General features: G+C 36.5%; 1 protein-coding gene across 5 annotated transcripts in view; it reads right to left on the reverse strand.

The window, feature by feature from the left end:
• Window positions 1-23,270, reverse strand: part of SATB2 (SATB homeobox 2) — a 136,361-nt gene that overhangs the window by 93,480 nt on the left and 19,611 nt on the right. The gene's annotated exons all lie outside the window — the stretch shown is intronic.

The following is a 23,270-nucleotide window of genomic DNA, read 5'->3' on the forward strand; positions in this document are numbered from 1 at the left end:
ACAGCCGAACCTATCAATGGCCAGCGCAACATCCAGGAACTCCATATATTCCAACTCCTGACTACTGATTTCTGTGTATTCTGACCCTTGCTTTGTTATTTACTATTCTTTGTCTCACAATTCTGTACCTTGTCACCATCTTGGTTTTACATGATTGGACTATGTTTGTGTCTGTTTCTTTGTGTGTTATCTGTTCTGTGCACATACCCAGGGTAAAGACTGTTGTTCAGTTGTCAACTGTGGTTTAGCACAGAGACATAGGTTAAGGGTTACTTATGACTAATACCTTTTCATCCCTTTTGTGATATCTGCATCTCACTCTAATCTATTGTTCTATTTTTTGCCCATGGAAATTATCATGGGCAGCCACACATAGTTTGAGCTCCAGTCAAAATACAAATCGCCAGAATTGCACATAAAGGGGGGTATTTATCAGGGCTTCTGCATTATGCCAGTGGTGTAGAAGCCCTGAAATAATTGCAAATGCTAGCTTTTTGCGTACCAAAGGGAGGCGTGGCCAGTGGGAAATGAGCCAATGCAGGGACAGGAACGCAGAGCACTCCTGGCACAGGTCTGTAGGTTCAAGTCTTGTGGATTTTGATCGTTGGCATAGACATCAGATGAATATACATTCTGTCTCCTCTCACTGAAACTATTGTACACAGAGAATGGCACATGTTCAACCATCCTTCCATGTTTATCAAGTAAATAGCAAGTATAGATAAGGTGTTTGTCCAGTTACAGGTGGACACAGCAGCAGTTCAATGGCATTTTGTTGTCAAAACCTTTTTATAATTTATTATGCTGATTTGAAGTATATTTATTGTTTCTTTGTGCTGGGTACTGCATACCCTCATATGCCATCTTGGTAATCATAACATCCTTCGCTGTGGCTTTTCATCTTACTTTTAGGCCCCTACAGTCTCCCCTCTCCTCTCCTTTATCCCTGCCTTTCTCGCTTGCCTATCTTTTTTATTGCTATCAATTGCCAAAGTCAGTTCAAAATATTTACACGGACATAAAAGGCCGATTATTTATTCTCCTTACTTTTAGCAATTCTTCATACACCTCTTGCAAGATTTTTCTCCAGCAACTTCTAACATCAAAAAATAGATTGTTACCAAAACCTTCGAGGATAACCTCTCCAAAAAGACTACAATATCCCAGTCGTCACTATATTACTATTGAGCAGCTTTTTACCCCTACCTCATGTATTGTATCCTTTACTTAGTAGATTGTGGCTAAGAACCCTATCATTTTTAGGAACAGTCTGTCACTCATTTGGGACCTATTCAGATTACTTTTTTTATAGTATTTCCAGCAGATATATTTTTTAAGTTGAACACCTCTTAATAATTCAGAAACATCGCTCTGTCTAACCAAATCTGTCTCCCCTGTCTGCTTTTCGCCTGCTCAACTTTGCCCACATTTTTTTTAAATGCTGTGTAGGGTGCTAAAAACCCAAACCAGGTGCAATTTCAATGACATGCATCAAAAATGTCATATTTTCCATGCCTTGCACATAAGAAAAGTGAAGTACAAAGTATGTTAAATCGTCTCCATAGTCATTCTTCGATAATCCCATTCATCATGCTGCTAATGTAAATTGTTAATCTACCCCAAGTGTCCCTGGCCTACATCAGTTTCGCACGCCCTTAAAATAAATTGATGCATCTGTATAAAAAGGGCAAATTAGGTTAGTTGTAGACAAACATGTGCAGCCTGTGGATGTTGACCCAATCCCACAGACTGCATACTTTCTACAGGATGGAGGTCCTTGCATCATACAGAAATATGATGCAAGGACTTCCTGTCTGCCTGCTGAAATGCAGCACTGGCACTGTAATACAGCGTAATATTGTAAAACTGTTAATACAGCATGGGCACTACATTTCTCCCGGCAGGTGAAAAGTTCCGTAAGTTGGTCTGATCCCGCAGTCAGCACTTCTTCTACAGGATGGGAGTCCTTGCATCATATAGAAATATGATCTAAGGACTCCCCCACCCCCTGTAGAAGAAGTGCTGACTGTGGGATCAAACCAACTTACGGGGTGGGCTGCACCAGACTATACACCTTTATGTGCATCCACACTAAAAGGATTGACAAAGCAGAGAAGATAAGAATGGGCCTTCACTCATTTCATTTTTTAACCCCGTTTTCACACATTCGGCTTTAGAATTAATATCACTTGAAAATGTACTAAAAGTACTACTAACGTCAACTGTAGAGTGTCAATATGTGGTGCATAGTAAAGAATATCATATCCACATATTGTGAGCCATGTAATGACTAGATATGAGGTTTTAGGAGGCTTTGCAGAGCCTTCCTACATGGATAATTTAGTCCAAGTATAATGAATGTCTGAGTAAGCCAACAGGTAAGGTAGTAGAAGAAAACAAGCTGCAGAACTAAGGAGAAGCCCATCTCTCATTGTCCCTGGTATAAGAACCAGTCATCACATCAGATTTAGAAGCAGCTCATATTTCAAACCTGCACATAATATTTGCCTGGACTGATGACATATTCTGATGTTTCCATAACATCAGCCACAATTTACAGTACATTTATGTTACATGATCATTCATTCTCTCCCTTCTGAAACCCTCAGGAAATGTTTCCATTGCACTTGTTAAACTGGATATCTGTGGACTACAATTCCTTTCTCACCTGGACGAAGGTTTGTAATGAATCTTCCACTGCAGCTGCAGCCTCACAAAATTATATAGTTGCCAGCTCCATTCCACATGGAAATAGGAACTGATCAAAGCAATATTTATAGGAGGAGGTGTGACGTCAGGCCGGTGCTAGGCAAAGTCGATGAGTTATCCTGAAGCCTTATTTACCGAGACATTTTTTTCCAAAATATGATTTATAAAACAATCTAATTGCAAGAACTCTGTAAAATAAATACCATGTGATATAGTAGAAGCCCTATAGTCCACATCTAAACTTCATGATATAATTACACTGCCATGTCTGGCTTGTTGTAGTCCGGAACTAATCCACAATCTAAATCGTAGTTGTATTATCCAACAAGAATGAATAAAAAGTCATCAGGAAAACAGCAGAAAGACATAATTAGGGTCTATGTGCAAATTTCTGTTGTAAAGGCCTGTATGGTACCCGTACTGCCATATATATCAGATGCCAGGTAATCATGGCAGCGTGCATGAGATCTACATGGTATGGAATCTGCATCAGGCCCATGTTACACAATTCTATATATATGTTGAGCCAACCTATATGCAGCTACAGCTTGTTCAAGGATTATAATATTAGGAAAAAACACATGATTGATCTTTTATTGATCATTAAAGATCAATTTTATAGAAAACCAACTACCATAATTTGTTCTTGATCTTTGGTTGAATGTGAACCTAGTACACCAGCATTAAAAGACATGTAGTATGGGAATATTCAGAAATATTGTGATTGCCTTACATTCTTTTCACCTATACACTTGACCTATTCATGTTTTGCCAAGAAGAAGACTTGGGATGCACTTCTCATAATGTGACTTTTTGGCGTCTGTTTTGCTGGAAAGTGCTTTGACTTAAATATGCAACAAATTTATAAACTGTATTTTGAAAATGGCACTCTGGTAATCTAAGTCTGTTCTGAAATTTAGTTTTTAATTTCAATGTCACTGGAGAGACATTGAGACAATTTTTGGCAACTTAAAAAGAAATGTAAAAAATTTACTTAGTAATAGGAATGAGCGGACCTGTTTAGATTTGGATTTGGCCTAACTAGCCCATACCACAAAGTTCAGTTCTGGTTTGGATACCTTACCCACCCCAAGCACACCAGCAGACGGTGATGGCCAAGCCTTCAGGGCGTGCAAGGATCATCACTCCCCATGGCATTATCAGGGAGAGATGATCCTAGAGTAAATCTAGGCATGCACGCACCACCACTGGCGGCATTTGAAGTGTCAACACCCGCGATTAGTGGCAGCACTGATGGCGGGTGTTCCAGGCAGGGGGTAAGCTTGAACTTTTGGCTGGCATCCAGATTCAGGTATCGAACCTGCATTGTATGGCAGGGAGCCGAACATTCTGGTTTGGGCCCGCAAATCACTACTTAATAGGCTGATTATGTCAAGTTTCCCATCCATTTTTTAAATATCCAGTAAGTGGTGAAAAAATATCTCAAAGTTCTAGGTTCGTTCAAAAAAAAAGACTTTTTGAAGCCAACATTCTGGAGCTCACTGGACATATAATTCCCCCTCATTAACATATCAACACATTTATGGCGTCCCAACTTTCGGTTTTTACACAATGCTTCGTAAATGCATTAGGTTGGAGAAGAATGTTACATTGATAATGACACAAATTCATTGCCACCACTGTTTATTACAAATTGACTTCATTACTTTGTACCAACACAAGGCATCATGTGCTTTTCATCACTGGCGACATACATAGAAGCAATCAGCATTTACAGGCAGACAATTCAATTATACTCTGCTTTTGCAAATTAATATCAGAAGAAAAATCACATAATCAAGTGTGATTACCCTGCATTATAATAGTATTAAGGGCATTTTTACTGGAAAAAAATCTGATTCTGAGGTGAAAATGTAGTTTTCTGTAAAACAAGATCCTTAACTACTTTTGTTGCATGAGTGTGTTGAAAGTAGATACAGTTTAATACATTAACATATAATAAGGGATAAACATAGCTGCCTCAACAGGTCTCTTTAAAAGAACAATGGTTTGGGTCTGTGCCAACCACATTCCATGGGCACATTAAAAAGGAAAACAATGCCTATTCAGTTCTGCAGTGGGTGGTCGCCATCTCCTAATTTGCAGATGTTTGGTATTAAAATATACCCAGCAAATGGAACTGCACTGGTACATCCCCATGCCTGTCACAAAATAGCTGTCCCCATCATAAAAATAAAATCTTCCTGGGATAATGTGCCTTAGGAGCTTAGGGCACAGTCACAGTTATACGGCCATATGGCACCATGAGTATTCAGACCACCCAATTTATTGATGACGTAGCGATGACTGTCTAGGAAACAATGGGTGATTGTTGATGTTTGCTGTGACTCCGATCTTTGACTTCAGTATGATTCAACCGTCCAATAATCTGCTGTACACTGATACTTTGGTATAAAACTTGCTAGACAACATATCACTATATAGACACTCAGATTTGCCCAATTCCATCTATTCTGAGAAATCATACTAGTGTATCATATTAAACAAAGCCCATTTTTGTAAAATACAATAATACAATAAAAATTCACAAACTCCATAGAAGAAACTTTACAATATTCCTTTAGTAGAATTATTTTGATAATTTATTATCTCTTGACCATCCAATATTTGGATTAGTAAATTAATTAATTACATTAATTAAACTTGTAACCATAAAGTTGTAGTATGATTGATGCATTTATCTAATTATAATTATGGCTTGGAATAGTTAGTGTGTGACTACTAGGATCCCCACTGATCCCCAGGATGGAGACTGAGAGTTCCTCTCTTTAAAAAGAACAATCTCCACTTCCATAGAATTTAATGGCACAGCACTGTGCATTCATAACTAGCATCCCCTTGACACTCTCAATTTGAGCCTGGCCATAAGAGTTGGATAGAAGGTAAGTGTACTCATAGTATAACCGCTTTAGGTTAGTAGTGATCTCATAGCACTCAGAACAAACTTAATTTTCTGTATTTTGCATATTGTCACTATCTTATAGGAATTTTAAGATATTTAACATTAATATCCTTTCATTAATAAAAGTTCTGAATAGTTTCTAAACTATCTAAAAGATCAACAGAATGAAGGGGCAGGGGCACCACGACCTTCTTACAGTAGCATCTGTCATTTAAATGATTGTGACAATACCTGGTAATGCTGTTCATTTCATCATCTTCTCATTTGGGCTGCAGTACCAGGCACAGCCACAATCTTGTAGGCGTTGTTTCATCATGTACCGTAATGTTAAATGATAGGGTTGGTGGTGGGTCCAACACCGCTTCATCTTTTGAGGCCATTGACATCATGTTGTGTCAACATGCTTCCATATTATAGCTCAGCCTACGTCAACTGAAGACTGAGCTGCAATACCAAGTAAAGCCACTGTAAAATGAATAGTGCTGTACATAGTATCCAGAAAGGTTTTCTTCCCCAAACAGCTGATCAGAGGAGCTTCTGGCAAATTGTACCCCCACAAATCTGATATTGATGACATATGTTAAGGATACATCATCAATATAATTTGGTTGGTCATAAAATGTCAAGTTTATTACAGAATTAAAAGTGGCGTGGAGGCATATAACCTTAGCAAGTCATACTAATGACCTTCAAAAAAGGGATTCTACAATGAAAGATTAGTATAATGGACATTGTTGTACTTTTTTCAAGATAAATCAAATGAGTCAACTGTGAATACAAGTCGTCCTTGGCTATTAGTAACCAGTAATAGTATCCCTGTACAGTCCATGGCGGTGTGTATAGGTATCCTCCATGGTCTCCTTTATAAAGCTGTCAGTGAATGTAGAATAGAAATAACAGCGACATATACAAAGGGGGCAGACAGCAGCTACAGCTGTACTTTTCAAGTCCATTTTACATAATGGATGTGATGCATCTAGTCAATTTTAACTCGTTTGGCAGCAATTAGAGGAGTACATGTTTAATTGATTATCGTTAAGAGAGGAAGCAACAACTGGGTATATTATATGAGGGGCTATCATTATTATAAAGCTATTGGGATGATATTACTACAGGAGATAGGAAAATTGACTAGTCACAAGATTACATTCTGGAGCATCTATGTGGCCCAAACATACATTCAAACACACATACAAAGATAGATACACACATGTGTACTAATATACAAATCTATTCTTCTGTGTATATGAATCACACCTAGCCCCCAATATATAGTAAGCAATGCGCCTTTAGATTTAGCTGCAGGGTATAACATGAATTGTCTATCCATGGTAAAATCTTGGACACATAATAAATACTATACTATTTCAGTTTCCAATCGGCATATCTACAGTAGAAAATACGCAGAGTATCTGTCCCATATGAAAAATCCATACAAAGATGTATTAAATAGTCTAGATATTGTATCCTCTTGTATAGTATTGAGCCTTAGATTAACATTATTTTTGCTACATGGACTTTGCTAATCTCTCGGTGTAGCGTTGGATCAGGATTTTTCCTATTATACCAGAGCACTCAGAGCACAGAGTACATGTAATCCATAGCATTGCCGGATCTAGGCTACAGAAGGCGTATACGTCTCCTTGCCCTCCTGCCATTAACTACAGGGAACCTTTTCATGATAAAGATAGTGATTATTTATAAGACAGTTATTATTTATCCTCTAGAGGTGTAATCCGCACTCTCTAAATAAAGACGCTCTGCAGAGTCCATGACACACACAAATAATCCCACAAGTCTGTGAAGTTCAGATGAATCCTAACCAGCACAAATATCACTTTTAACCCTTGTAATAATGCAAGGCCTGCGAATGTACAGCAACAAAAAAATCTGTGGTATTACTATATACACTGACATACGAATTGTATCAGTGTATGGAACCCACCTGTGCACTTAGAACACTAGTGGAAAAACATATTTTTATAAATATGTATTATAATACAGCAGTAATGCATGAGTTAAACATTGTGCTGATCTTTGTAAAATGTAGGTGGGAATACAAAGGTCATGACCCATAATAGCTATATGACAGATACCCTCTGACACCTTTCATCAGATAATGAGCAATTCAACTACCCAGGCAGCAATATCTCTCCTTATTGCAAAACTTCCATCCAGATTTTCCACCCTGATTTATAGGAGGCCTTTGTTTATTACCACATGCAGAATTACTTTCTATCACATACACCAAGTCCTGCTTCAATAGCTGAGCCTTAAAGGGGACCTGGCACCATTTCTGCCATTTCTGGGTAAGGCTGGGTTCACATCTCATTTTTTTGCATGCTTTATGCAGTAACATATACATCTACAAAACCGATGGATATTTCTTCATACGTCTATGTTTTTCTGACATATTCGTTGTATCCATCACAGAGATTGAAATCCATTTTACACTCAAAAATGTATACTTTTTTTAATAAGAGAATTTTAAGATCCATATTTGGGCATAAAATTGAATGTGACGGATTGATCCATATGCTGTAACACTTAATACATACGCCATCCATAGACACCAATGTTACAAAAAATGTATACGTCTTGCATATGTTTTCCAAAAGGACATGAAAAATGCTGTCTGTTGTGTCCATAGAAATGAATAGATATGCTGTAGCACACATTGGGGCAGAGTTATCAAGCAGTCTGAAAGTCAGAATATTTCCAGTTGCCCATGGCAACCAATCACAGCTCAGCTTTCATTTCACCAGTGCTCATGAATATTTTAAAGGGGAGCTGTGATTGGTTGCCATGGGCAATTGGAAATATTCTGACTTTCAGACTGCTTGATAAATCTACCCCATTGTGTATGCAAAAAATGAGATGTGAAGCCAGCCTAAAGTACTATTTGTGTTCCCCATTAAATACCAAGCCAGAGCATCTGTTTTCTTTTTTCTGAAACCCTATGTTACATCTTCCTATGTTATTCTTAGACGAAATCTAAGACTACATTGACAACTGGGTGTTACCATTACCTTTGACATAGGGGTGTGCTAATGCACAGTTTGACACTTGAAGGACTAATTGCACAATAGGATAAATCCCAACTGGTAACATCCAATTACAATTGTATTCATAGATTTCCGGTAGGAAAAATATACAAATTTCACAACACAGAGATGTTTCAGGATTTGTGGAATATGATTATTTTCTCATACATGCCAGGAGAACTGTTAAAGAAACAGTGTGCCAGTTTGGGGGGATTTCCCAGTCCTTTGGGTGAAGGCTGAACTACAAGTTTAGGTAAACCACAGCTTCTATAAGCCAATAGCTTGTTAGTCTGAAGACAAAAAAATAATAAATTCTTACCCCGCCTCACATTGCTAACCAGCGTTCAAGGGCCTCAGCAGCACAAGGCTTTACCTACATGCAACAATTAGGTAACATGCGTCAGCAGCACATATGGATTGTGTTTACTTACATTAATACACAACCTGATTCTCTTCTAACAGAGAATTGCATAATATCCTTCATAGATTATTGTATGACAAACCGTGATAATAATTTTATTCTACTATTTGGCATAAGGTTATCTAGAAAGAGTTCAGATAGAAGTAAGGTGGCCATCAACGTTGTGATACAGATAACCGCTGGCCAAAAATTTTGGCAAATAAGTTATATGTAAAAAGTCTTCTGACTATCCCATTATGGTAGATGGTAGACGGGAAGGAATATTGAAAGTCACTGTTTCACTAGCTGCTTCATTAAGGTTTTAACTTTTAGGTTTGTATGATTCATTTTTTTACAACACGTTTCACATTCTTGATTCCGCAGTCTTTTTATACTCCAGTATCATGCTCAGTTTGCATGCCTTCACTCACTTGATACGTATAAAACAGAACATAAAGAGTAGCATGGATGTCCGCAGGAGTGAATATGTTGCCTGGTAGATTTCAAAGTTACTTCAAGAAAGACTACATGGTTACTGTAGAAAGACGGAGCTGTTAACATGCTGACAAGTGACAAGGCTACTCCGAATTACAGATTCCCCGCTGAGTCTCATTGTCCTATAGGTTGAACACAGCATGATCTCTGGCTTACAGGCTTGGGTTATCCCAAAAGAGCTCTAGCTACAAAAACAGAAGCTGCTTTCTTTAACACCCCACACAAAATCCCCACTACCCCTCCTCGCCTGACAAGCTGACTTGTAATATATCCCTGATCAGCCTGGCGGTGGCCAAGCAAGGGTTAAAAGGGAAAAGTAAAGAAAATGTATATTTCATGGGAGTATCCCAGTCACTGACTTAATGCAAACATCAAATCCTGCACTCAGTGCTCATTCTGTAACTAAATATGTAGTTTTGTTAATAACAGACCAGGATATGAAACAAACCTCAGAAAGAAGACACGGGGCACTTTTCAACCAGAATTAAAGGAGTCTATTTTCAAACTTTTGACAAAATTTAAATGTATAGAATTTAGAGACAGATAATAAGCATGAGGCCCACCTACGATGTCTTAGGTAGAGGGAAATATTGTATACATATTCAATCTAAGCCATAAAATGTTTTATCAGGGTGGGGGTAATGCATATCTATAACATCTTTTTTCCAGCACACCCAAAATGAGTAATAAGCATTACATAACATATATGCAGTATATATTAGTGGGGCTACATTAATGCAAATGTTGAGGCCTTCATCAGGTGGTCATGTTAAACTTCATGTAAATCCTGTTCTACTCATAAACCAAGAAAACAACACTAGGATCAAATAAACCCAATCTCAGTGTGTGCCATGGAAATAGGGGATAATCCCTGGATTCTACGTAGAAAAGCTGGGGCTAAGATTGGACCAGAAAATGGTTAATATTTCTCTGCTTCGTCTCAATGCTTATTTGCAATGTATTCACCGGGGTAAAGCTAAATTCTACACCTTTAGGCCAAAGACTGACTTATAGGTCCCGCTGGTCACAGATACATTATTGTAAGATATAGGACAAGTATGGTGTACGCTTGTTACACATAACCTATCCTTCCTATCAGAATAAATCAATTTTTATTTCAACAAGAGACAAAGGAGGAAAATGTTCAATGAACTCGGGATCATGTTGTAGTCCAGCGTAGGTGATGATTTAGAAGGACTCTCACACTGCTACACTACAAAATCAGAAGAGAAAATTATTAAGCTTCAAACAAGCATAGTAGAAGAATTACTTTGGGATGGAAGGATAGTAATTCCTAAAATTAAGTCAATTAAATAGCTCACTAAAAGCACATGATCTTTGCCGACATAAAGTGACAAATTATATCTAATAAAATAATATAATATATGTAATTAAATTATTAGCGCAGAATATTGGATAATAGTACACATTAATGGTAGTACGGATTAATGATTTATGAATCTGGTGCTCCCTGCACTGAATTCGACATTTGGAATCTGCATGATAAATTTAGCGAATGCTCCGACAAAATTTGTGTCGCTTAAAGAATAGTGCAGCCAAAAGGATCACGTGCGCCATGTATGTGTACCGAACACTTCTGAAATACATGTGCAAGAAATTTGCACATAAAAAAATTAGCAAAATCCGACAGAAAACTGGCGTACCGACCTTAGTAAATGAGTCCTTATATGTTTTTAAGAGTGCTACAAGTGAGCACATCTATACCAAGGAAACGCATGGAGTAATTTAGCTAATGACATGTTTTGGCTTCCGAATTCTAACTCTGTCTGTGCTGATGCTGGCATGAAATTCAAACGAGAGGGGAAACGGAAAGAATGTATGCCCTCAAATTGTTAGATATGTGCAAAAAGCTCATAAGTGATAAACAACTGAAGCTCTTCAACGTGGCGGGTTATCGATGATATTTTATAATTCCTTAACAAAATATGAAATATGCAGATAAAAAATTGTTAGGAAACAATAAAAATGTAAATGTGCCAACAGTGGATTAATGTGAATTAGGCCTTATTCACGCGCCCGTTTGCGGCCACATGTATGTCCCTCATAGACGGTAATGGCGGCCCAGCAGCGGTACCGGTTCCATGCTGTACACCGGGAACAGATAAAGCATGCTCTATCTTTCCCGTTTGCATGGCTGTGCGCCGCTTTCTTCTATGGAGGGGAGAGGGGTCACCTCCTCTCCAGCACGCGGCCATGTGAATATACCCTTACTCATATAAGGAGACACTAGCATAGTATCCACATAAAGTGTGTGACATTGGCATTGCATGTGTGATCTGAGAATCAGAGACACCATACAGTATGGCTGCATCTCATATTGCAAGTTTCAAGCTGCAGGTGAATGTCTACATTGGCTCTTTAGAATTACATGTAAAATTTGGTAAAATTCTTAAACACAATGTCAAATGTATCCTATAGTAGGGCAGAAAAGTAGTATAAATGTATAGCAGAAATGCTGCAGATTTACCTTCCAGATTTACAGGGGTGTTAGTTTTCTCTACATATTTTTTACTCACGTTTCTGGAATCAGTATATCATCAGGTGACATTAAAAAAAAGTAAGCCAAAACCTTAGCAAACCTTATGGAAACTGCAACATTTTGGCCATTTGCACCATGCCTGCCATTTATTTTTTTTTTAAACAAGAGGATGTGATGGTACATAGAGCGAAATGGGTCAGAAACATAGTGCAGGTTATGAAATCTCTGTAAAATAGGTGCATGAGTGCAGCCCCAGAATTAGTAAGAGGTTGGAACCAACTGCTTGGGTTACGTTATGTGTAAATCTACCCCTGATTCTATGAAGACTACATTTTGCTAGATCTAACTTTACATACAAAGGAGAGTGTCCGATATATCTCTGACAATATTAAATGACAAACTCAACAGAGTTCTGCGGTCTTGAATGAATGAACATTCAGCAAGGAGACTGCAGAGAACATCTCTCCCCAATGTAATGCCTCATCTCCCCTGTGGTGGCACTGCAGAGAAATGTAACACTTTCTGTTAGATTATCAAACACATCATCATTGTGATCTATACCTATATGCTTAATTTAAGGTTAATTGGCCACAAATTGAATGTCAAATCAAGTGATTTTGGTCAGTACAAATTATACAATTTTGATCATGGTTTGGACCAATGTGTTATCTTAAGGCTATCTGACCATACCTGTTTTTTAGTCCTAGTGTCATACTAGTTGTGTCAGATTTTCACAAATGATTTTCAGTGCTCTGATTTACTTTCTTGAAACCCTGACATGAAGAACGGCATTCTAGTGCCGTCTTTTTTCATGCACTGATTGATTATTGATGAATCAGAGTTCTGTCTGAATGCTGCCCTATATAGACTTGGTCAACACTTGTCCAAAATACGTTTGTGGGTAAGGGACCTAAGGATTGTCCATAGGATTGTCCATGAATGGATTGTCCGTAGATGACAAACCTTTTAATACCATGTCATACATAAAGTAACACATTGCTAACCTATCCATATTGTAATGATCATCCTACAATAGGCAAATTGATTTGACCTATTGGATGAATACATTTTATACAACCAGACTTCTTTACATGAATTACAAACTAGCTCCACTTGTAAGTTATCCAAAAGTTTGGTATATAAATTTTCCTTTTCTTGACCTTCAGGACTCTTTAGTGGATAGAACCATGAATAATTTGGAATGTGCCACAATTAATATCTTACAGATTTGCACAAAATCTGTTAAATAACCCTCAGCATACCTTTGTGTAAAACTAGATATATTTCACAGTATGGGTCCACAGCAGGATCTGTACATAGAAACATAAAAAAAGATTCAGAGATATATGGAGGTATATTAGGCTAGTAAAGAAATGGATCCAGCACTCCAAGGATCAGCTTAAAAAAGAACTCTGTCCTTTGTTGTAAAAAACGTATCACTGCATACAAGGTAGACTATACAGGCAGGTCAACACGATCATCCTAGTTATGATCTCATTTATTAGGGAAGTAGACTCTCTATATAACAGCCCCATCCAACTAAGAAATTGTAAAGAGCTGTGTTATGCAGTGTTCAGGATCCATTATTATCAGAGTATCACGCACTTGTTAAATGAACTTACACCTTTAAACATTGTATTTGGCAATGACATTTAAGTAATTTTTATTAATTACAAAAAAATCCTATTCACCATTGTCAATAGTGCCAACAAAAGAATTATATGCACTTGCATCCAAATTACATTTTAGTGCCCATGCTAGATGTCATCTTAAGGGGATGAGCACAAGATGTGTCAATCGGCATGAAAACCGACGTCAAAAAACACACAGAAAATCTGCATAAGTTGGTGCAAAATAATGTGAAATATGAACATGTGAAATAATTCCAATTTACGTGTTAAAACGGGGTCGATGAAAAAACTCTTGCACCTGCCCGCACCAAGTGCAGATTTGTGCCAAAAAAGTCACAAAAATAAACAAAAAAAGTGATACATTAGTGAAAAGTCGCACGGAACATCTGGAAAATAAAGATAAGGCACACTGCACAAGGTGCAGACCACGGCGTACTTAAATAACAACAGCAAAAGTTGCAGTGGAAAGTTGCAAAAACGACTAAAGGCGCCAAAATGAGACAATTTAACTAAGCAGAAATAAAGATACAGGCGGTCCCCTACTTAAGGACACCCGACTTACAGACAACCCATAGTTACAGACAGACCCCTCTGACCTCTGGTGAAGCTTTCTGAATGCTTTATTATAGTCCCAGGCTGCTATGATCAGCTGTAAGGTGTCTGTAATGAAGTTTTATTGATAATCCTTGGTCACATTACAGCAAAAAATGTTTAAACTCCAATTGTCACTGGGCCAAAATTTTTTTTGTCTGGATCTACAATTATAAAATATACAGTTTCGACTTACATACAAATTCAACTTAAGAACAAACCTCCAGACCCTATCTTGTACGTAACCCGGGGACTGCCTGTACATGTCCCCCATTAAATCTCATTGTATGTTTTTTCCGCACAGTGTATTATGTGTATTCACCCTACCACTAGTAAAGTTGGGTCTGCAATGGGATCATTTCTTAAGTGTGGGGGGATTTGCTTTTCCCACAGTCAGATATCAGTCAGTACATGACGAAACTCTCTTGGAATCAGCTGAATGTTCTCACTGTCACTATATCATACAATTACCACCTGGGGCAAATCACTCTCATTATTAAAATCCTTTTCAGGCTTTTCTAAAGAAAATAATATAAATTTCTGGGGAGGACAATAATATTTCTGTTGTGTGTGTGTAAATCCTGAACAAATGTTTTTATAGCACGCAAATGTTTAACAGGTTTTACATTTTTCCAGTAGCACAAAGAAAGAGAAAAGTATTCAGAGATATTTAACTGTGAACACCAGAAGCCACAGCTCACAAAGGGGGGGGGAGTAAAAAAAAATCACAATATCTGCAAATGATTTTTATTTACAATACAGTGCGGGTGAAAATAAAAGAAGCCAATTACTCCCTGTGGATTTACAAGTTCTAATCAACAATTTCATAAATAGGCATTTGCCGTCATCAATCATCCGCCTTTATGCTGAAATCTTATGGAGTAAATTACTAGCCGAAAGACCTTGCCAATTCAAGTAAGCGAATATTACCCAGTAGGGATATAAAGCTGTCAGCACCAAAGCACTTTTGATTTTACTAAATACTGCCTGGTTATTAGGACAATTTAACCTGTCCACTGCCAACAGGCTGCATAATGCTCTGTGCCTTTGGCTGCCAGGAGATTTCAGCAGCACAGGATTTTGTAAAATTAGTCTCCTGGAATTCTCACATATGGAGCTACACAAAAAGAGACATGGAAAAAGCTGGATGGAGAAAAGAAGCTAGGGCGTTCTATATCAAAAGTGGTAAAGAATAGCTAAAACATTTGGTGGGGGGAGGGGCACAGCAGAAGATTTGTTAAGGCCATATACATACATACACTTTTTTGAAAATTTTTGATGAAAGGAGCTAATATATATATATGGTTAAAAAAAAAAAAAGCAAAACGTAATACTTAAAAGAAATAGCAATCCTGTGACCTTTTCTAAATACTGTAGATCCAATGCTACAGATGAGCTTACCTCTAACTGAAAGCTATGGGGTGCTCGATAGTGTTAATCTCTCGCGAACAGGGCAAGGGCAATTCCTATTCTTTCATCTGACAATGTTTTTACTCTGTCATGTCTTATTTGTATATGTACCCCAAGATTTGTGGAAAGCGGTGGAATATGAGCAATATAAAGATTTTTTATTACTACATTATTGTTGGTGAAAGAGGTGACTCAATATGAACCAATATATCTATGGTTGAGTCTCATGGTATTTTGGGGCACTGTGGTGCATGTACAATACAAATGTGTTGCATTTTCATGTACCCCTATGCAAAGAAAAATCTAACAAAAATGTAAACACCTAGTCAAAGACAAAGTAAGGAAAAAATCCAACCTAAGGTGTCCTATAAAGTGCAGCGTTTTGAGGATTTAATACAGACGTAAAAACCAAAGTGATGTTTAACCCTTCTTTGGGCCGGAAATTATAACCTACAACTTCTCTGGATCAAGGTCCTTTTCATCAAAACTACTCAGCAGAAAAACTACTTAAAATAATATATAGGAAAATAATCAATCATTTCAGGCAGTGAAAAAAAAATCTTAGCCAATGACTTAAAAATGTGGTCACAAGGAAGTATAACTTAGTTACTTAACACAAAATTGTCACATGTAAAGCATTTAACTCTTTGTTACTACGCCATCTACTCCAGTAGCAGTCTGCTCAACACTACAATCAGGGGCCAAGGTTATGCCCATCAGGAAATCAAGGGAACAACAAATTATATACATGGGTCCTTAAACTTGTATTTGTATATATAACAATACATTTGTGTACATAAAAATATAAAATGTATAAGTCAATTTCTAAAACAATAGTTATAACTCGGCAATGAGACACGTGAGGTCTGTTTGTGATCCAGTGATGGATGGCAGATTGTTAGACTCCGATATTAAGGAACTCCTCCTACACTGAAAACCTATGGACCATAGGACCATAAAGTGAAACCTATGGTCCTACGTTTTTTTTTCCCTCCTTGGTCTTAGTGTTGGTACTATGGCGTTTTTTGACATCAGGTTCAAAGAGGTGTAGCAGAGCTTAGATGTCCTAACAATTCAATTCAATTATAGTCAGCACTCCAAGTAAATTTCTGTCCATTTTACGCTACAGTATATGTTGCTTTTTTTCAAGCAGTATAATATTGTACCATGTGAAGATTATTATTGTCAAATACATTGCTAGGGCTCACGGGAACTTGCTTGGAGCACTGTCTATTTTTATCTATCTCCATCTATCTAATGCAAAAGTGAATCATTATGGTCATTTTATAAAATGTCCCATCATATGATCCCATTTACATCCATCCAATTCTACAAGTTTAAGTGAAACTTTAAATTCATCAGTTCTGCCAGGATTATTTTTTACTATTGATAATACCACTGCTAGTACCATTCTACCATAATACAAAGTGTATTGGGTTTTCTCAATAGCATAGCTGTAGGACTTACTGTATGTATTGTTTGTGCAATTCATCTGATTTAGTAGAACAATGGGAATGGCAAGAGTTCAATTACCTCCCCTTTTAATTTCGATCTGACATAAAATGTCTACATAAATATTGGAATTTAAGTTTCTAAATCCTGCCTTTCCCAAAGCAAAATAAATTAAAAATACAAATTAGTATTAATACAAATAGTATAGTGACTGTAGTTGTCAAGGTTAGGTCATACATTCATGTTTTCTGATGCTAGAACCTTTAGTGAAGTCTGAACCAGGTGTAGAAGCTACAGAGCCTTTAAATTACAGAATTCTTCAATCCACCTCTGGTTTTGGCTTCAAAAACAACATGAAAAACTTGAACTTGTGTCCTTAGACTCGTGGAATGTTATCATAGGGTTGGCGTGTAGATCAGGAAACTCAAGGTTGAAAAAATGATGTAAAGTCATGACAAGTGGATTTCATTTGTCCAGTGCAAAAATGACATATTCATTGCAAGTAAAAAAGAATAAAGCAGTATGGAGGTAACCAATCTCTACACTGTAAAGATTGGGAATGTTCACGAGACCATGAAAGCAGATGCATGTCTATATGCAAGCATATGAAGCAGAAACTTGCCATGGCCCATTGGTAATCACAGCTAGGAAACTGCACTTTTCTACAAAACAAATTTCTAAATAATTATCTGCCTGTTTAACCATATACCCTCACATAACATAAAAGGCCTGTTAACACTAACTTGTAAAAGCATAATAATCTTGGCCTTGCTTTATTCCAATTTTTCACTCACAGATGAACATATCCAAATAATGAATGTGTAAATTGCCCTTGAAGGAAAGTATCGCTCTCCATATTCACCATATTACGAGATACATGCACCAGAAAATGTACACAGCACTTCTCCACTTCAATGTAATATTTTATTCAGATAGCTTTTATATCCGACACTTATTCACTACGTATCTTTATATGGTGATCTATTAAAATGAATTAAATACATCACTAACACGTCCTTGTAACTAATCCTTACTATGTTATAAAAAATCCACTTATACAGTGTAATAGATATATTGCCTTGAAGATGTAACATTTTCAGACAAGACTGGTGTAATTTGTAATAACTGCAAGGTCACATACAGTCTCCATGCCAGTCTTCTACTAAACTCTGGTTCTATTGTCATGGATCTGTCGGATCTAAATGAGAATAGATATAGCCAATGGTAATGTTGATGCATATTCACCAATCTTGTTTGACTATCTGGGTGCCTACTAAGTGGACAGCATCCTCTAAATGTCCACTAAAATAATACAACCAAATTGTAACTAATCTAATCTAAATCTAATTGTTATTGTATCCCATAGAGATACCTGGATAGCTTTATCTGACATTACCAGACTCAAAATCTCACTCATTTCTATATGAAACACACAATTCCAGAACATATGATCTGATAAGAAAAGCACAAATTTTTAAGGAATCCTGAAAATGTTACAGATTTTCACAGACTATTTACTATGATAATCATTTCCTTCTATGGAGCAGATTTATTACCCATATTATTTAGCTGTGCCATTCAGCCGCACTCAGTACTTGCCACCAAAACAGCCGGGTTCTCATACAGTGAACATTAACAAAAAAAAAGTCTTTTTCTTAAGTTTCTTAATAAAATCTAGCAAAAAGTAAGGCCCGTGTCAGTTTACTGAGTAATTTTCTAGTAAAGTTGGCATATGTATAAAATCTATATAAAATGATTCAGAATTGGAAATGGATATATGCTATGGTCAAATAACCTAATCGGAGTTAGCAGCTCTCAGTTCTGTGCCACAATCATATTGGACACGCATATAAGAGGCACATGTGATGTTCATATACGCAGTCTTTAGGGATGAGGGAAAAACTGGTCTCAGAGAATCTATAAAAGGCATCTAGACACAACTTCTATTGACTGAAAAATATTTAGTCTGTGAATTTGTTTTAGACAAGATATAATATTAATTGAAACACTGAATACAAAACATGGTAACTTAGAATGTCAAAAAGCGATTAAATACCCTCCAAGTTTGGCAGCACAGACTCACTTATGAAGTAAGTCAGTAACTTCAGGTTTTATGGAATTAAACTAAATACCTATTTGATATGGTCGCCTTCGATAAAAAAATACATAAAGCTTGGAAAAAAATGCACTTAATAATGGATACATTATTAATAATTATTTCAACAATAATTGATAGGATAACAGAACATCACTTTTGGCTAAAAATATTACTGATAAGTGAGTCTTTATGCTAGTGTGTACATGGATGTGAATGTATTTGATTATGTCTATGTGCATGTTTGCCTTGTTATCTGTATAGTAATGTAGAATTTTTGATATGAACAAGTTCAGAAAAAAAACAATAAAATTACTATTATAGATTAAAAAAATAAATTAATGAAAAACTGTCTTTAAGAAGAACAAATACTATCTATACCTAATTTTAACATAAAATTATGCCATGAAAGAGTGATGTGAGCTGAATTTTATCTTATTTTTTTTGTCTCACCTTACTTAATAGCTTTAGCTAAAATGTACTTCAATGAACTTAAAATGTGTATGAAGCAGTGGAAGTCTGGCTGGAGGCCCATGCTCAAATCCCAGTGTCATCTCCTTGTGACCTTGGACAAATCACTTCATCAACCGTTGAAAGTATGTAACATTACTACCCTGATTAGGAAACTGATATCTGTAAGGGTATATAGTGTTAAGTAAGATTATGTGTAAACATTATGTTGCCTTACCCTCATGCATTCTGTATATACCTTTATCTTACATACATTCCAACACAGAATGTACATGTTATATTATTCAAGTGTGAATGAATTCAGTACATGGACGCCTATGGTTATTTTGAAAAACTCTGATTAAAATTATTGGAAAAAAAGTAAAATTTGCTCAATTATTCTTATCTATTTGCCCACCACATTCCGCCGGTAAAAGATAGGCCAATGAAGTAGGAGTGCAATGGAATATTGGATTCTACTAATTTGATAAATAATTATTATCCTACTTCATGTCAAAGGCTTTGACTGCCCATCTTCTTAGCAGGCCAACAATTGTCAACAAAAATGATTTACTATGTACAAGCTATGCAGTCAACTTTTCATTTAGCAAAAGATTTATTGTTGGCTAACCAGCAGTGTTTTTTCCTAGACAGACCATACTTGTCCCATAAACATAAGAGGAGAATTTAGGATATACATGGCGGCATAGCGCGTATTCAGTAGGCAGTGAACCTCACACAGCCGTCTGTCTGGTGGTTTATAATCATGTCCAGGTTGTGGCTGAACTTTTGTTAAAAAAATCTGAACACACCACTAGGCCGTTTAGTAAAATGGGTTGAAGCCTAACACATGTTTTGGAGGAATATTGTAAGTAACAATATTGTAACTGAAGTTCTCCTCACTTGAGCTTGCCAGCGTAATACCAAACCCTGGCACAAGATATCATCAGGCATAGCGCGCAATCCTATGGGGCTACATGCTGGGAAGCCCACTGCTATGCACTGAGGCGAGAAAATGACTACATGTCAATCCTGATGGTCAACCAGTTATGTTGTAACTCTAAACGCAAACAAACAGTATATGTGACTATATCTTCTTATAAATTAAAAAAAATATAAATTTCCATCATTTAAAGTTTTTAAGTATTGAACAAATCTGAGTGTGAAAATGGATTATATCATTACGTGAAATAACACTTCTATAATCTGTATGATCTTGTGTAAGTTTCCTGAGACCTTTATATATTCCTTATCTAATATTAGAGAAATACACTACTTTATATTTCCAAAAATGTATTGTTTGCTTTATCCTCAGGTTTACAATGATTGAGATAAAGCAATTTTCTTAAAATAATTTAAAAAATCCAACAATATTTGAAAAGAAAATATATCAATTTATCTGTTTTATTAAACCAAATGCTAAAAATATGGATACAGGAAGGCATGCTGTTGTTTCCATGATCTTATAACAGCCTCCACATAGCACAAGCGCCACTGATAATCATTAGAAAATTGAAATTGAATGAAAATTCTTTTTGGTTACTTCCACTAAAAGCTTCTGGTCTGAAATCAAACAAGTAGATCAATGATCAAATAACAGCATTAAATGATCAAAGAAGTCCTTCCCTAACTGCTTTAGGATTGAGTATCCTTCACACATAATTAAATATGTATTTCTGTCCCCAAATATATCTACACATCTGATGGAAAAATTAACAAAATGCGGGAGTGAACGACTAAAATAACTAAACTATTACCCCCATAGTATGCACCATTATCCTCTACACAATATAGTAATTCTGTATTACAAAGGCTTTTTCAACCAAATGACAATTTTCCACCGTGCAACATGGAAATTTGAGCTATCTGTGATGTTTCAAAAAGTGTACGTTAATAATTGAGAGAAATGTGGTAAAGTGACAAAGGGCCTAACCCAGCAGGAGAAGCGTAAGACCATTCCACAATGATCGTGTGAACATCTTTGTAGAAGGGAACTTTGTATTCATTCTATGGCGTGGGCTTTCACCCTACTCTTCTGCTTATCAGGAAGCCTAGAAAGGACCATATGATACAAAACCAAATATATACTGAGGCAATTAACGTGTTAAGAACAGATGAGTTCACAACTATGTAAGACGATAAATACTTGATCGTGATGCAAAACTATGTATACAAAAAATGTACCAAAACTCGTTTATCTACATGAAGAGAATTAGTAGATGGATGGACAGACCCACAGAAAACTATTGTTACTTTTATACATATTTATATTCATAATTAATAAAATTTGGACAATTCCATTAATATATCTTGACACACAGATACATATGAAATTCTAAAATTCTCTGTGTTTCAGAATAAATTGAGGCACCCCCCCCCCCTCCCACACCAAAACCTCCACCTCACAGACACTTATTTTCAGTGACCCTAAAAACTGCTCTCTGGACACAGTGTAACATTTCCTCCATTAACTGTTTATGTGCTGAAGCTGCAAGAAGTACATTGCACAGCAGGATTCCAGTCTTTGCAAAGAGCAACACAAGCTTAGAGGCACAAAGTGTGGTCTGTCTGCAGATTTGTGACGTTAATTAGAAAACTAAACACTATCGGCCAGACAAATCTATACATGATTTTCAAATGATTAAAGGGCAACGGTCAGACCAAGCACAAGGGGTCATTCGTATTAGCAATGCCACATGGCACAATCCAGGACGTCTGCAAGGCAGGCAAAGGACTGGAGCCTGAGCTGTATTAACCTAAATATCACGTCTTCTGGCACCAGAGATATTTACACACCTTCTGCTCATTTTCAAGGCGGTATTTGGGGTTCTGTGTGTCAACTGAGCTCTGTTTAAGAAACTGATGACACATTCCCAATTGAAGTAGCACCAAAAGATAACCAGTTTTGTGCAAAATTTATTCTGAGCTACTTAAAGCACATTGTGAAATTCTATACAAGTCAATAAATAAGGAATATTTAGTCAACATAAATCCCATGACTTGTACATATACCGAAAATAATCTAAATATACTGCGTGGCCTAATTATAAGTGTGGCAATCACACAATATCAAGTCTGCTTTTATTCAATGTTATAGTTTGTTTTAAGATATTTACTTGTATCTCCATAATTGGAGAAATTAGATTACACAATAAAATTACCAAAGGTAAAGGCCTCCATAGTTCTATTTTTGTATCACATTTAGTAAAAACTTCCCAACTACACCCTAACACACACAATGTGAGACATCATCTCAGACATAAAGCTTCTAAAGCCTACGATATTTTTACTAGTTTAGTCTTTTTCTAAACTTTTTAGATTTTTTTTTTATAGTGGTTTAGTACATGGATGATGAATTGATAAGTAAAACAGGAAAAAATATGATAGATGATACATTTTAGATTCAAATCTTTTCAATATTAGATATATGAAATAGTTAGAGTTTATATGATTATTATAAACACATTAGAAGGAAATATTTAAGTATATATTTCAATATATCACGTTGAATATACATCTGTATTAGGTTGATTTCTTTTTCTACATACGTCTCACATATTTCCCTGAATG

The sequence above is a fragment of the Engystomops pustulosus genome, chromosome 8, assembly GCF_040894005.1.
Source record: "Engystomops pustulosus chromosome 8, aEngPut4.maternal, whole genome shotgun sequence".
NCBI lineage: Eukaryota > Metazoa > Chordata > Amphibia > Anura > Leptodactylidae > Engystomops > Engystomops pustulosus.